Genomic DNA, 16,002 nt, shown 5'->3' on the forward strand with positions numbered 1-16,002 from the left:
CCTAGACAGGAACATTTGACAAGACCTGCACATTCGCCGTTTCATCAACATTGACATTTTCTGCATTGTGGTGTAAGCCTACTGTGACGACGCCCATAAATTTGTGAGCTGCCATATTATAACCTTTGTGTTGTCTGTGGTCCCATGAATTCAGAGTAAACACAAGAAACTTGTGTGACAAAAAATGGACAAGATTCAGTGATTAACTCCCAAACAACAAACTTTCGCCCTGCTCTATGTGGCCTAAAGATAATATCTAGTTAGGCCAGTGAGCAGTGATAGCTAACATGTCTTTGGGGTCATCAGATGGGAACATCCTGTTTTGTCTTGTTTGTCTTAGCCTCCTGGAGGTGTCATGGGACTGTGATCACTGGCGTCCCAAAGTCACCCCCCTAAAGCCAGCCATCACCGCTCCTCACGTCAAGACAACTCTCAAACAGCACTACTGGGAGCTGAAGTATGCCTTTCCCATACAGTGCCACAGTACTTAAACATCTCTGAACACCTAGCCACTTCCTAATGTAAAAGCCTTTCCATTTTCTTTGCAGCAGATATTGGAATGTGATATACCGACAGTGGCCATATGAACCCGGGAAATAATCCAATGTGCAAACACCAGAGCTTCAACTTTCATGGAAGCCCTGATTTGTCTATTCAATCCAGTCCCACAGCAACATCCTTCCGCAACTGCACTACTCCGTCATGCAAATCTGCCTTGTACCACCTACCTAGACGCTATACTGGTTTTCCCTAATTATTGGAATTTGCTCTTCATCTATTGCAAACTTTTGATCATTTAATCTCCCTCTACTTATTGAGATACTTGTAGACTTACTAGCCTTGATTTCACACTTATTAAGTCTTTGAAGTACTCTTTTCATACATGGCACCGTTACAGTTACCAACGTCACATGAAAGTAGAGCTGAGATCTTACCTGCTTCCTGCTTTCCCTGGCTATGTTCAATTTCTGGTCCAGTCTATCAGTCACGCAGTAGCCACACCCTTGTAAGTGATGACTTGTAGCTATTTACCGAGACCATAAAGTAAAGAAAAACCATTTTCAAGCAGCCCTCAATACATTCTGACTTCCAGTGGAGACACCTCCATTTTGAACACACAATGAATTTTTAAGGCTCATCAGTAGCGGCTTCAGTTTTCAAACATGGAAACAATGTAAACAGCCACCATGACGAACTTGGAGTGACATAAACATGACATGACTCATTGCTTCCATCAAGAGACCAAAGTCTGCAATGATCATTGATGATGTGGTGTTGCCCTTCAAATCAGCTTCACAATTTCTTTCGATTTGGCAAATGTTCTCACGAATCAATCAACAAGAACCATAGCTTTTAAACACCTTAAAAACTAACTCCCTAACTGGAAAATTTGTGGATTTACTGTCCACATACACTTCTTAGATACATACATGGCCAAAAATAATGGCACTTTACACTAGACTCAAATAATGCAACGATTCTCCTCCAACTTAATATTTTGGTAAAATATCCTTTGGAATGGATAACTGAAAGGAATCACTTCATCTGATGGACAACAAACTCTCTAATACTGGGCTCTACATTGTGCCCCAAAATTCATTGATATTCTTTTATTGTCATCAGATTTCATGAATATTAAGTTGAGATTGCCCAAAATCTTGTTCAGTCCATTTGAGTTTTGTGTGGAATAAAATTGAATTGGGCTTTTTTTTTCTCAGCCTTTTGTGTGACTTCAACTCAATACAAATAAAAGAAATGAACATGTGAATACCAAAGCTTTTCCCAGCATGTGAATGAACCCACTGACTGCTTCAATCATATCCTTGATCTTGTTCTAGCATACAGTATCTCACAAAAGTGAGTGCACCCCTCACATTTCTGCAAATATTTCATTGTATCTTTTCACGGGACAACACTGAAATGGCACTTTGATATAATGTAAAATAGTCAGTGTACAGCTTGTATAACTGTGTAAATGTACTGTCCCCTCAAAATAACTCAACACACAGCCATCAATGTCTTAAGTGCAGGCAGCAAAAGTGAGTACACCCCTAAGTGAAAATGTCCGTAGGAGGTCAGACAGAAGAAGCTGACTAACTGCTAATGCATCAAACATGGCAAAGTCTGCAGCAACAGTTATTTTTGGATGGATAAAGAAATTAATGTGCGAGCTCACTGGTCTTTTTCTTTCCGCCTCTGTTGTGGTGTTTGACATCATAGATCAATCGGTAGAGGCCCATTACCCACAAGCCGAAAAAGTCCATATTGCCACCTATGGTAGCGGAGCCGACATGATTTCAACAAATAAATCGATTTCACTCCAGTGCATGTATAATGGGACAAGGACAGAAGTCTGATGAGGTGGCTCTATCGGGCTACAACCATAGCTCGACTTAACTGTGCATGTAAACGTGCTTACTGAAGCAGGGTCACTGGCAGAGAATTTGCTCCTCAGCTTCTCAGAGTAGCTCTAATTAGCTGCTCCAGTTTCCCTTGTCAGTGTGTTCTTGGCCTGCTTGTACAGGGCACGGTCCCTGCTTCTGTAAGCCTCAGACTTGGCCTGGCTCAGTTTTCACAGTTTGGTGTTAAACCATGGTTTGTTGTTGTAGTATGTGCAGAAACAGAAACTGATGTACGATGTCACAGTGTCAGTCAGTTTGTTGCGATCCACTGCTGTGGATTCAAAGGCACTCCAATCAGTGCAGTCAAAGCAGGCCGGTCCATCTCTTCACTGTCCAGAGGGACAGTGACACCTTCATTCCCTGGTTGCCCTGGTTCCCCTGGTTTTCCCCACTCATCTCCACACTCGAGGGCTCATTCCCATCATTCCTCTAGTACCTATACCAGTCCATTTCCCTAAAGTCTATATTGCTTTTTTTTTTTTTTTTTTGCCTAGCTTTCCAGTGTTTGCTATACCTGTCTGTTACCTGAACCCCGCCTGTTTACCCAGTCTGAAGTTCCTGCCTTGCCCTCTAGATTTGTCTGCACGCTCTATCTGCCTGCCTGGCTTCTGACCCCTGATTATTACTCGGATTGATTAAAGTTTATTGGACTCTGCTCCTGTCTCTGTGCATTTTGGTTCCTCTGTTCTGAGATCTGATAACGATTAAGACATAGGTGTAAATCATAAATACAGAAACCAAAAATATCAAAAAAATCCTGAATGAACACGTTTATAAATAAATGTGAAATTTTCTAAAAAATAAATGTGAAAGCATATGTGTATATTCAAAACTAAATTTTCAATTTAATAAAAAGTATTATGGGGTCTTACCATTTGGTGAAACAATGAATTTGCAATAAGAGCTGACCTCAGCATTGCCTTCTTATTAAAATACTTGAATATAACCGATAAATTGTGTAACAGTAGTAAGGCTGCAGACACGGTGTGATTGTGTGTGTGTGTGTGTGTGTGGGGGGGGGGTGTTGTGAACGAGGGCCAGCATGACGTCAGGAAGCCAATGTCAACAATGCAGCTCCTGGAGGAGAAAAGGCGTTTCATCCTAACACACACACTGAAGACCCATCCAGCACACAACAACCAATACTCATGGTCATGGCTGTCGGAGGGCTGCAGACGTGAAAACACAATGTGGATTCACGCTTATTTATGAAGACCGCAGCAGACAAACAGGAAGCGAGGGTAAGTCTGTAACTCTAGGTCTTTATTCCACTGGGATTAAGTGGACTAAGGGAGTCGCTTGGCAGCTCATACCTGTCTGTCCGCTCCGGTCTAAATCGGCATGGTTACAGGAGAGGAACGACCGTTAGTTTGGCCGGTTGTCGCCGAGTTGTGTGTGAGGCTGACCTAGCTAACTCAGCCTGTTTTGAGATTATGTCAACAAAGTGTGTTTCGGTCCCCTGCAAATTCAAAAACACCGTGCCAGTGCTCATGTGTGCAGTATTTGCACTCCTCCAGCTGTGGAATAGTGAAACGTCTGTTGAGCAGTAGGCGCATGTTATTCACAGGAGGTAGAGGCTGCCACAGCCGGGCCACGCGTTCCTGTCAAGCTGATGGGGTTTGCAGAGGGACAAAGGACCCAGCCCTCCTCCCGGCCTCAGGCGCTCAACAATCGCTTTAGTAAACACCCACATCCAAATGTCAGTGTGGATGGCTGCAGGGGGGATGTGTCTGATTTAACTGTGTTCACCTCCACCACTGTTGGACCTCGGAGATCTCTAACATTAATAATTTTGCTTCTCTGTTAGGAGAGCAGATGCATATAGTAGTAGAGATATGTTGTTAATCAGTGAGCCTTTCTCCTAGAGTGAATCAGTGGCTGTGTATGGGACTGCTTTCATCCTTTGTGCTGATGGTTGGTTGTGAACACATCAGCTCTTTGTTACCCTCCTATCTCCCAGGCTATTGAGCCATTCTCCCCTTGTCCATTCTCTACCTGATGGGGAAAGATTGAGCTTGGAGTGTCTGCATCACTTGGGTGTGATTCGACAGGAAGATCTCCACTGTCATGGTTTACATACAGTTCAGCTGAACACAGCAAAGCAGAGTTGACTGAAGCTGAAGAAACATTTCCAACCTTGGTTGTAGACTATGAGACAGATTACTCACTGTATGAACTGAACTATTAAAGGACTAGATTAGGTGTAGGTAGATAGCTTTATTTACAACTCAGGATAAATTAGGATAAAATTAAACACATACACAAAAATGTATTAATTAAACATACTACTTTAAACATATGTTACTGCAGCTGAAATTCACTTTTTGTCATAATTTAAAATAGAGTCTGTGTTCGCTGTGACTGTCTGTAAAAGGATGCTGGGTTGAATTGTGAGAGAATTATTGCTCTTTCTTGACAGACTGTAAAGCATGCACTAGAAAAAAGATAAAAATTATTTCTACAAATACACTGTAGAGTAAGATCATCAAGGTGTTGCCCATGTGGAAATAGGACCTATTCCACAGACACTCAGAAATGCTTCATCTTCCTATCTTCTCAAAAATAATTTTGAAGTTTTATTAAGTTTGAGAAAACCACAAAGACCTAGATTTGTATCACAAGCTGGATGGGTGGACTTAAAAAGAACCATTAAAAAAATGGACATTTACATGGCAGGGTCCTCAGACAAAAGATGTGCATCATGAATAATGAGGCATTAAGCCTCTTGGCCATGAGGACAGTCTTTTTTCAGTTATCTTGTAAGAGCAGGTCGAAAGTTACTCTGAAGAACAAAACAAAAGCACAGACCTACACACGTTTATTTGTCATTCCTGGCACTGCCACAAGACAGCGCTTAAATAAAAATTAAGAAAGAAAATGGTGGCATTAAATGGGTGATCCAACCCATAATGAAATACCATATGTGCTCCGTAGATTGTGTATGGGAAAGTGTTCTCAGATACACAGGGTAAATTACCATAGAATGCCACTTTTCTTGGGGTTTGATTACAATTGATTAATATCCATTGAGAGATCCAGATCCTAGTGCTCCCTCCCTCATGAAAACGTGATGCACCCTTGCTTCCACTGTAGGAGGGTGTTTTCGTGAAGGTCTGCAGAGGCCTAGTCATACCAGACATACACCTGTATGTTATTCAGACAGTCCACCCTAAGTCTTATTAGTCCATCACACACGTTCCACTTGCGTGGTGGAGGTTCATGATGCTAAAACCTCCTCTGTAGTGTCCATGGCAACAGGACTCCATGTTCCAAGATCCATGACGCTCTCAGATTCAAATCTTCTTCTTCATTGTCAGACCTTGAAATCTTTGATGTGATGCCTGGTCTAGATCAGTGAATGCTTTTTTAAGCTTTTCCGACTCACAACCTTTAATCCAATTGCATTGAGTGGACTCTAGAGGTCTGTACTGCAGAGTTCAAGAAGGCATCTATCTGTATCTATCGTCTCTTACTGTCCACACCTCACCCAATGTCTGTCTTCTCTGACTTTGGTGTGACAAACAGGGTACCGTAATTTCCAGACTATAAAGCGCACCTGAATATGAGCAGCACCTGCTAAATTTAAACACTTTTGTACATATATAGGCCACACTTGTTTATAAGCTGCAGGTGTCAGAAATATGGGAGGAAATTGCATATGGCAGGAATAATGCTACACAGAAAGATTTCGCCTTTTCGCCAGATCGATCTTTAACTTGATAGCTGCATCATTTGCATTGCTTCGTGTGTTTTCCATGATAAGGGTGTGCATGAAGTGCAAAATAAATGAATGATCTGAAGAATTTAGTGTGGGTGCGTTTAATTTGAACATTTTCATTGTTCTACTGTGACCTGTTGGGTAATTTCATTGGTCTGATGTGACGCTAAATGTAATGCATGAAGCCCATTACCTGTAAAAATCTGCTGTTATAGGCAGGTAATAAAACAAACTGGATTTTCTCCATTTTCTATTAACTTGAACCACATATACTAGTGATTGTGTGTCAGCTCTAAAAGATAGATTTTTAATGGTGCCAATGACAGTCTCAAAACACACCAAGAGTTCCTGCTCCTTTAGTCAATGGTTTGCTTCCCTAGAAGTTCACAGCAAGTCCAAGGCAGAATTTCTTTTCCAGTCTGACTCTTCAGGCAATCTTGGTCTGTCTTTCCTGAGATTGACAACCTCACAAGCTTGCTGAAAGTTTCCACTGTGACTTGACAGTTATGTAACAGTTCAGATATCTGTTGTTACTGACCAGTTACATAAACACAATAACAATGGCCATGTTTTAGAGCAGCATACTCCATGCCATTACTGTTGATCGATGACTTAATTACTCTTCAGAAGGAATATACTGGTCATAGCCGCAGACTCAAAAAAAAAAAAAAAAGAAAACAAAGAAAGAAATAGTCTAGGGGAAAAAGAAAGCTAAGTGTGAATATGAATCTGTGTCAATTGATGAATCAATGATAATCAATGAATCAATTGATCAGTGTTTAGAACAATTACAGAGGTGCAAGTGTAGAGTGTGAATGCTCTTTATTCCCTCATAATCCCATCATTCCCCAGTGAAATGAAGGTGTCTCAATCTGTTTCTGAATGTATTGTTATGTCTCAACTTTTATGGAGGTGATGGGTGATGATTTTTAGTTTCTGTTCTCAGCCACCAGTTTATTTAACCAGCCCCAGACCAACAACAGCCTGAAAGAGCATTATGTTGTGGACAGGGAGCTAGCTCCTGAGGATGTCGAAGCTATTAAGGCCCTTCCTGTTTTTTTTTTTTTTTTAGTTTTTTATTTGTTTATTTATTTATTTACGTCTACCTATAATTTTTGCAATTTACCTCAGCAGAAGTATTTTAGCAGAAGATTGAGAAAGATTGGTGTACCCGCCAATAGCTGTAGACTTCCATTTACTCGGGGCAGAGCCCATGGTCTAAATTTTATTACTCGCATTTCTTATTCTTATTATTTTTCCTCTTCTGCTAAAATTTCAAATTGCCACTTGTCCGAGGGATTCCAGAAAAACCCATTGAATTATGTATCAAAGTTGTAGCTCACTCTTGATCATTGTCCAGATGTGCATTTTTGCCAATGTAGACAGCGAAGATGCAGCCAAAAAATGGATGGGTGTCAATTATGTTTGTGTATTTGTGTGTAGTTCGACTGTCAAATTTCACAGAATGTTCAGTTAATATAAGTTCATTAAGTGTGCCGTTTGGCTAGAGTGGACAACTGATCAGAAAAGATCTGAAAAAATGTCTCTTACTAACCCTTGTCCTAACCCGAACCCAACCCTAACCCTATGAGCACATTCACCATTTTTTCCAAAGTAGTAAAGATCCTGGGCAGCATGGTGGTGTATTGGTTAGCACTGTTGTCCCACAGTAAGAAAGATGGGGCCGGGGGCCTTTTTATGTGGAGTTTGCATGTTCTCCCCGTTCTTGTCTGGGTTTCCTCCCACCGTCCAAAGACATGCATGTTTGGGTTAGGTGGTGACTAAATTGTCCATAGGTCTGAGTGTGAGTGTGAGTGGTTGTTTGTCTGTCTCTGTGATGGACTGGCGACCTGTCCAGGGTGTACCCCATCCTAACCCCATATTAGCTGGGATTGGCTCCAGCACTCCCTTAACCCAGAAATTGATAAGCTGTAGAACAGTGATTCTCACTATTTTTTTCAAGAGCCACATTGGCAGAGCCATATCAAGGGGAGAGACACTTTTTTGACAACATACAGAGTCACCTTTGCAAATTGCATTTCTACATATAAATTGGAAATCCCACAAAAAACAAAAAACACAGCCAATACATTTTCAATTGAGACTGTATTTAACTTCCTGCTGGAATGAGTGGAAGCTGAATCCCTCACAGTGAGGGATTCAAGATGAGCATGGGTCAGTTGTCTGTTTCCTCTTGATAGTGTTCATGGTTGAAAATGTTGACGCACAGGTGTATGTGCTCATGAAGAAAGACATCAATTTCTGTGCAAGTGGTTTCAAAGTGGGAAAGCCAGCTTCGGAAACCAAACTCCAAAAGTGGCCAACACCTGCTCTGAGTTCAACTTGGAGAATGGTATTTGTTTGGAGCTCAATTACTTTCCAGAGCAACGGGATTACCAAGGCAGAGCTGTGTGATGGTTGGAGTGAGTGAGCAAACATCCACATGGAAGGGGTTTTCAATAAAATTGAAAATCTCATTATGTCCAGTCACATCACTGAATCTGGATTCAGACTCACCCTTCAGCTCCTCCAAAACCTTTCTTTGTTAGGTAATCTGGGAACCCGGAAGCTTGTCTCTCCCGTGGAGCTGCAAGTTGAGAGCGTTCAGGTGACAGGTAATGTCAGTAAGGAGGGCCAGCTGTATGATCCAGTGTGGGTCTTTTAACTCTGGCTGGTGTTTTCCCTTGCCGTCCAAGAAAGTGATGATTTCAGGAAGGAGACTCAGGAACCGCTCCAGCACCTTTCCGTGGGACAACCGTCTTACTTCACTATGCAACACTAAATTGCTGTACTCTGTGTCATAGACTTGAATTAACTGTCTGAATGGTCGTTGGTGTAGTGCTCTTGAAACAATGTAATTGACCACATGCACAGCCCTTTGCATCACATTTTGGAATTCATTGCTCCTTAGATTTGATATCAGTGCCTCCTGATGGATGATGCAGTGGAAGCTGATGAAATTGGGCATTTCATCCCTTTTTTCATGAGGCCAACAAGACCCTTGTCTTTGCCTCGCATGCTTGGGGCACCATCAGTACACACACACACTAAGTTTGGACTAGCTGAGATGATTTTCCTCAAAAAATCCCAAAAGCACACTCAGAATGTCCTGACCTCTAGTTTGGCCATGGAGTGGTAGTAAGGATAACATTTCCTCTCGAAAAGAGTTTTCTTTTGGGAACCTCACCCAAATGCACAGCTGAGCAACATCAGTGATGTCTGTGCTTACGTCCACTGCAATGCTGAAACAAGGTGCCGTGCGCTGATCAGCCAACAACTTGTCACGCATGTCCTTTCTGATGTCTTTAATCCACCTCATTATTGTCAAATCAGATCACTGTAATCCCTTTATTTGTTTCAGGATGATGTCCTTGTTGTCAAAGTCTGTGAACAGTATTTCTGCTGAAGCCAAGAAGCAGTCTAACTATTTCTGAGTCTGAGAATGTTTTTTTGGCCCGTGCCAAAATTCACGCTATCTCAAAAGATGCCTATGTTAACACTAGAACGGCCAAGATGGTCATTTTGACCGTTTTGAAATTTCTATGTGCAATAACTTTGTCGAATAATAAGCAACAATCCTGCTGGTACTTGACTTTTCCTAAAAGTGTCTGTATTTTAATTTAAAATGTTTTTTATATAAATAACACAAACGACAAAGCAGATATGATAATTTTTACCTATTTCGTCCATAAGCGGTCATATTGACCGCACGGAATTTCACGGTATTGAAATTCATATTTCCCGCGATTTATGTCGCAGTTTTAGTTGCTCAGCAACTATCACTGTCTGTCAAGTCACGATTTGTCTTGGATTATTTGTATTGTATTTGTACCATTCTATATATCAAAGTTTGGAGTAAGGAGACCAGACAATGTCTAAAATAAATGAGCGAAGGAAGAGAAAGATGACAGCTGCCATGGCCTTGGAAATGCTTCAAAACTTGGACAGCGACCTACATGAAAATAGGTCTCTACTGAAGAAAAGGAGTCGACTTTCATTGGATACTGTGGATCCAGATGTTCTCTTCACGGCTGACGTGGGCCAGGTGAGCACCGCTGTACTGTGTTTTTCTCCTGCTGCTCCACTGTTATGTCCTGTGCTGCCTTTTTCTCCGCGACCCTTTCACTATTACTATTATTATTATTATTATTATTGTAATTAGCCGATTCTTGTTCTTCTTATTATTGTTGTTGTTGTTATAGGGACTCCAGAACCAGTATATACCCCTGAGCCAACTGTGTCCAGTCTGCCCTCTCTTCTCGGCCGGAGGCAGCTAGCCCCACAGCGCACACAAAGCGCAGTATTGAGGATGCGCTCCTTTTTATGTGTTCCATGATGGCATGCTGAAGAACGTCAGGGACGACTGTTTTGTTACAAATGTTAAAATAAAATGTTTAACTATCATATATAATACTTAAAATTTTTGTATTCGTGTTCTACGTTATGTTGAATTCTATCGAGGAAAAAATGCAATAATTACGATTTACAATGCTATAAATGTATAATTAAACTTGTTAAAATATACATCTTGGTGTTATATTGTTTTTTTTAAGATATCATAACACAATTAATGAATTCATGTTTAACTGGGTATTTTTCATGAGAGATTATAGAGTTTGGAATCAAGCGGTCAAAATGACTGTTTACGGCAGTTCTAGTAGTTATGGAATTCCGGCTCCTCTAGTGTTAAACGCTCTGCAGTGGAGGTTGTCCTGTGGATAAGTTTTTGCTGCTCACAAAGTGAAGCAGTGATGTTTCTTGCTTTCCTCTTTCTTAGCTCACTGCCAGGCGGATAACTTTGATTGAATTTTGGATGCGCCATTTTGAAGTGGCGTTCCATGTTGCTTTGTTTGAAACAGGCAGGGGTATATTTGCATATTAAGCACAAAATGTTCATATCGCGCAGAACAATTAAGAATTTGTCTATCCCCGCTCATCCCCTCTCTGGCATCTTCTTGCTTATTTTTGTTTGCTGCATCCTCAGGCTGTTTTTGCTCACTACTTGCTAGAACACTGTGTGTCTGTCTGTCTGTCTGGTTTTTTTTTTGCTGGTTTCTGCCCTTTTTTAATTAAAAAACTATAAATTTTTGCCTTCATCTCATGCACTGAGGTCAAGTGTGTGACAGTGTTTCAAACAATGCCATAGGCTGGCTGCGTTGCCAGGTTTGACGGTGCATCCTATAGGAAACACCGTTAATTAAACATATGTTTGTGTCTTTGTAGTGTAGTGTTCACTGTATATTTATTTTGCACATTGCCACATTGTTATAAGCTACCATGCGAGCCAATTAAAGCTTGACGAGCCGCACAATGAGTGTCTGGGCTGTCGAAGATGAATGAATGAATGAGTAGAGATTTTTGTCCTGTTTCAGACAATGTGTCTAACATTGAGTCACACAGAATTTGATCTGTGAGCCTCTGAAGGACATGTCCATCATCTCTGTCCCCGATTCACTCCAATACAATTTCTCAGGAGAACAGCAAAAATGTTTATTTTTTGCTGTCTTGTACACAATTTACGCTGTAACCAAAAGAAACATACTGCCTCAGGAACTTGTTATAGTGGTCACCGTCTGGTCAGTTCTCTGATAGGAGTTATTGTTTTGTCATAAATCGCCGCATTTTGAGGGCTTCACTGAGCCAAAAAATCGTTTTTGGGCTCTCTGTCTCCCTGTCAACCCTGGAGCTGCAGGTCACTGTATGTGTGCTGCAAGTGCAGACTCCTCTGATATCAGAGCTGTTTATCAGCTGACGTTGACATACACACATGTAGACACTTACACACATATACACACACACACACACACACACACACAGAAACAAGCTCATATAGTGAGTAGGGTCGAGTAGCTAGAGAATGAGAGCAGGAGGAGGGGATATTCAATACAGGTGCAGGCAGGAACATATGATGCTGCATGAAATTTATAGAAATGATGCTGTAAAATTAATGTTCTCCTCCCTGATTAATAATCTTAAAAGTGACCTTCAGAAGTGGAGCGTTCTAAACCTAACCATAGCAGGAAAAATAGCATGTATTAAAATGCACATATTGCTCTTTCAGAGTATTCCAGTCTTCCCTCCTAAGTCATTTTTCAGACTTGTGAATGAACTGTCTTCATTTCTATGGGGTAGCAAACATCCCAGAATTTGTAAGGATTTCCTTCAGAGGCATAAGTCAGAGGGGGGTATGGCTCTGCCCTATGATGTTTTATTATCTGGCAGCAAACCTACAAAAAATTTGATTGGATTCAAAGACCCAGATGCTGATTGGTGCCAATCAGAAATCAATGCCTGTATATCATCATCACTCCCTGCATTAGTCACCTCAAAGCTCCCCTTCTTTCCTAAACAATACTCATGTCCGATTGTAATCTCCACTTTGAAAATTTGGTCACAATTTTGACAAAATCTGACAGATATCTCTCTTTATAGTCCCATCTGCAATAATGATGTCTTTCTCCCAGCCAAATTAGATGTATTTGCTCAATGGCAGAGGGTAGGCTTAAGTTAATTCGGTAATCTCCACATAAATGGTACTATTGCCACAATTGATGCTCTCGCCACCAAGTTTAATTTACAGCGCTCTAACCTTTTCTGCTATCTCTAGATTTGGAGACTCTAGGAACCACAAGTAAACATCCATCTAGAGAGTGGAGTGGCCCACTGGGAAAGAAAAGAACTATGAGTTCTCTGAGATGAGGTTTGGGATTTGTTAGGATTTTAACAATTCAGATTACTTACCGATTTCTATATATATATATATGTGTGTGTGTGTGTGTGTGTGTGTGTGTGTGTAAGTAAATAATAAACAGAAATGCAGTCTTACAAATAAAAAAACTTTATTGTAACTGTTGCACAGTACAGTCATGAGGTAGTAGGCTGATGAAACGTCTCCTAAAACACAACGTTAATCTCAGTGAATGTACCGTGTTCGTCAGCCAGAAAAAACATGCACCTAACCCTAACCCTAACCCAACGCTGCAGTTTCATCATAATGGATTTGCTACCATCAGTCCTAACTCTAACCCTAACCCATTGCACTTAATACACTTTACCTTGTTTTCTTTAAAATTGTTAAAATACAATCACACTTTAGATGTTGTCTGTCTTGCTTTGCTTTGGACTACTCAGTCACTTGTGTCCCTGAACGTAAACTATGCAGTGACGTAGCAAGTGGTGTCCCAATTCCTAGGGAAGATTACAAAGCCTTACCCCTTGTGGCTTCCTTTCGAGGGTGAAGGGGGAGTGGATGAGGGCTAGTGGTAGTGAGTAGGGAGAACATTGGGAGTGGGCCTTACTCGAGGAATCATCTACTCACTAATGTGCAGACAACGTTAACCATATAACAAAGGAGGTGAGCCGTCCATACCGAGGCAGCCAAGCAGGGGCAAAAGGTAAGGCTAGGGTTCTGGAGAAGTGGTGAAAGTCCATATTACTTGCCATGGGAGTTCAAGACTGCCATCATACTTTGCGTTTATATACGACCATAAGCACTGGCTGAAACTGCATGTGACGTCATTCACACAACCATCACAAGACTTCAGGCTCAGTGCATAGAAGCCTACATCGCCATCTTGGAAGACTTGAGTCATGTCACACTGCACTCTATCTTCACTGCCTTTCAACATTATGTTTCCAACCAGGATAAACAAAACTATACACCACCACTCCTCTGCCACCGCTTGGGAAGTCAGATCACAATCTCGTCTTCCTTCAAACACAATACACACCCCTCGTATGCAGGCAACAGTACATCATGCGTTCCTTCAGGAAGTGGACTCCAGAGGTGGAGGAGGCTATGAGGGACTGCTTTGAGTCAACTGAATGGAGTGTGCTGCAGGATTCATATGGTGAATGAATCCTGCATATGATGATCCTAAATATGATGACATTGAGGGATCAAGACCCTCTCTAATAAGAAGGAACAGATGTTTAAGGAGGGAGATATGACAGAGATAAAGCGTGTTTAAAGGGAGCTGAAAGTCAGGCTGAGAGAGGCCAAGGAGCAATACAGGAGGAAGATTGAGCAGATGCAGAGAAACAGCATAAGAGGGGTTTCAGATGCAATGAAAGCAGTTACTGGTAGCAAAAGTGATGTGGCCAAAGCTAATGAGCTTAACCATTTCTACACTTCACATCTCTACTTTGGCTGCTACAGTGGTCTGCCCAGCTCACCTCATCCCCGTCAACACCTCTCATCTATCTGCCCATTCCCCAGGACACAAATGGAGTGACTCCACTTGCCATGGCCAACCCACCGACATCGACACTCTCACCCCACCACCACTCTCACCGACCCCCACTCCCACCTCCCAAACTAACCATGGACAGGCGTACACACATCAAAACAGCCCCCCCTACCTCCAACCACTCAGGACAGCTGAGGGGACTGGCAAAGCAGCCGGAATGACAAGGTATATCAAGGTATAACAACTGAAAGTCTGTGCTAGCAAACAGGGGGTGCCCTTACAGTATGTGTTCAATCTAAGCCTCCAACTGGGGAACGTACCAAAACTGTGGAAGACCAGTCCCCAAGAAACCACATCCAAGCCAGCTTCATGACTTCAGGCCAGTCGCTTGAACATCACACATGATGAAGGTCGTGGAGCGATTGCTCCTCAGCATCCTCAGTCAAATGAGTGGCTCCTGATCAGACTTCAGCAGAGCTTGATGATGAGCATGTAAAACATGCAGGACAGTGGCCCTCCAGGACCGGATTTGGACACCTCTGACTTTGATAATAAACTGGCCTGGTCAGTCAACATCGATGTTGACTGTTGTCAAAGAGAGGAGAGGACCTTGGAGAGACAGAGACTTTGGGATGTTGACTGTGGTCAACATTGATGTTGACTGACCAGGCCAGAAAGCTGGCTTTACTTTCTGAGAAGGCTGTGGCCCTTCAATGTCTGCAGTGAGCTAAGTAAGATATTTTATCAGTCTGTCAGTCAAATTAAATCAATCAAAATCAGATTTATTTATATAGCAATAAATCATAAAAGTTACATCAAGGCACTTTACATATAGAGCAGGTCTAGAGCGAACTCTTTTATTTATTTAAAGGGACCCAACATATCCCCTGAAGAGATGAGGACAGGGAGAGAGAGGAGAGGACCTGGGAGAGACAGAGGGTATTTACTAACAATGTTTGGGAAACATTGTTAGGAAATACAGTACACATGCTTAGAACTGGGAGCAACAGGGTTTTAGGAGAAGCATAGTTATTGATATGTCGGCACATGAAAGGGGTAGAGGGAGAGAGGTGCTCAGTCCTTCCCCAGCAGTCTAGGCTTGGGCCAGTGTGCTCTCCTATGCTGCAGTGTGTTGGGAAGGCAGCGCTAAGAATAAGGATACTAGGCGATTGGACAGGCTGGTGAGAAAAGCTAGCTCTCATGTTGGCATGGAGCTGGAGGGCATCACTTCGATAGCAGAAAACAGGACACTGAGCAGAATGCTGGTCATTCTGGACAATGACCACAACCCACTCTACAATACATTCAACAAACAGAAGAGCATTTTCATTTGCATTGTTGATGCCTTGCAAAACGGATAGGCTGTGGAAGTCCTTTGTCCTGTGGGCCATCCAGCTATTCAACACCACACAAAAAGGAAAGAGAGATATGGATTTCTTAGTGTAACCCTCTCTCTAGCATTCTCTACTGGTGACAAGACTACACTCACCGGCCACTTTATTAGGTACGGACAGGTGTACCTAATAAACTGCTCGTTAACACTTAATTTCTAATCAGCCAATCACATGGCGGCAACTCAGTGCATTTAGGGATGTAGAAATGGTCAAGACAATCTCCTGCAGTTCAAACCGAGCATCAGTATGGGGAAGAAAGGTGATTTGAGTGACTTTGAACGTGGAATGGTTGTTGGTGC

The 16,002-nt window shown here is 42.0% G+C and overlaps 1 protein-coding gene across 1 annotated transcript in view; it reads left to right on the forward strand.

The window, feature by feature from the left end:
• The first annotated feature begins 3,512 nt into the window (after positions 1-3,512).
• LOC115036111 (transcription regulator protein BACH2-like) overlaps positions 3,513-16,002 on the forward strand; it is a 64,665-nt gene continuing 52,175 nt past the window's right edge. Inside the window, exon 1 of the mRNA XM_029494238.1 lies at positions 3,513-3,643. The gene's annotated coding sequence lies outside the window, so the exon portion shown is untranslated. The remainder of the gene's footprint in view (positions 3,644-16,002) is intronic.

The sequence above is a fragment of the Echeneis naucrates genome, chromosome 22 (genome assembly GCF_900963305.1).
Source record: "Echeneis naucrates chromosome 22, fEcheNa1.1, whole genome shotgun sequence".
NCBI classification, from domain to species: domain Eukaryota; kingdom Metazoa; phylum Chordata; class Actinopteri; order Carangiformes; family Echeneidae; genus Echeneis; species Echeneis naucrates.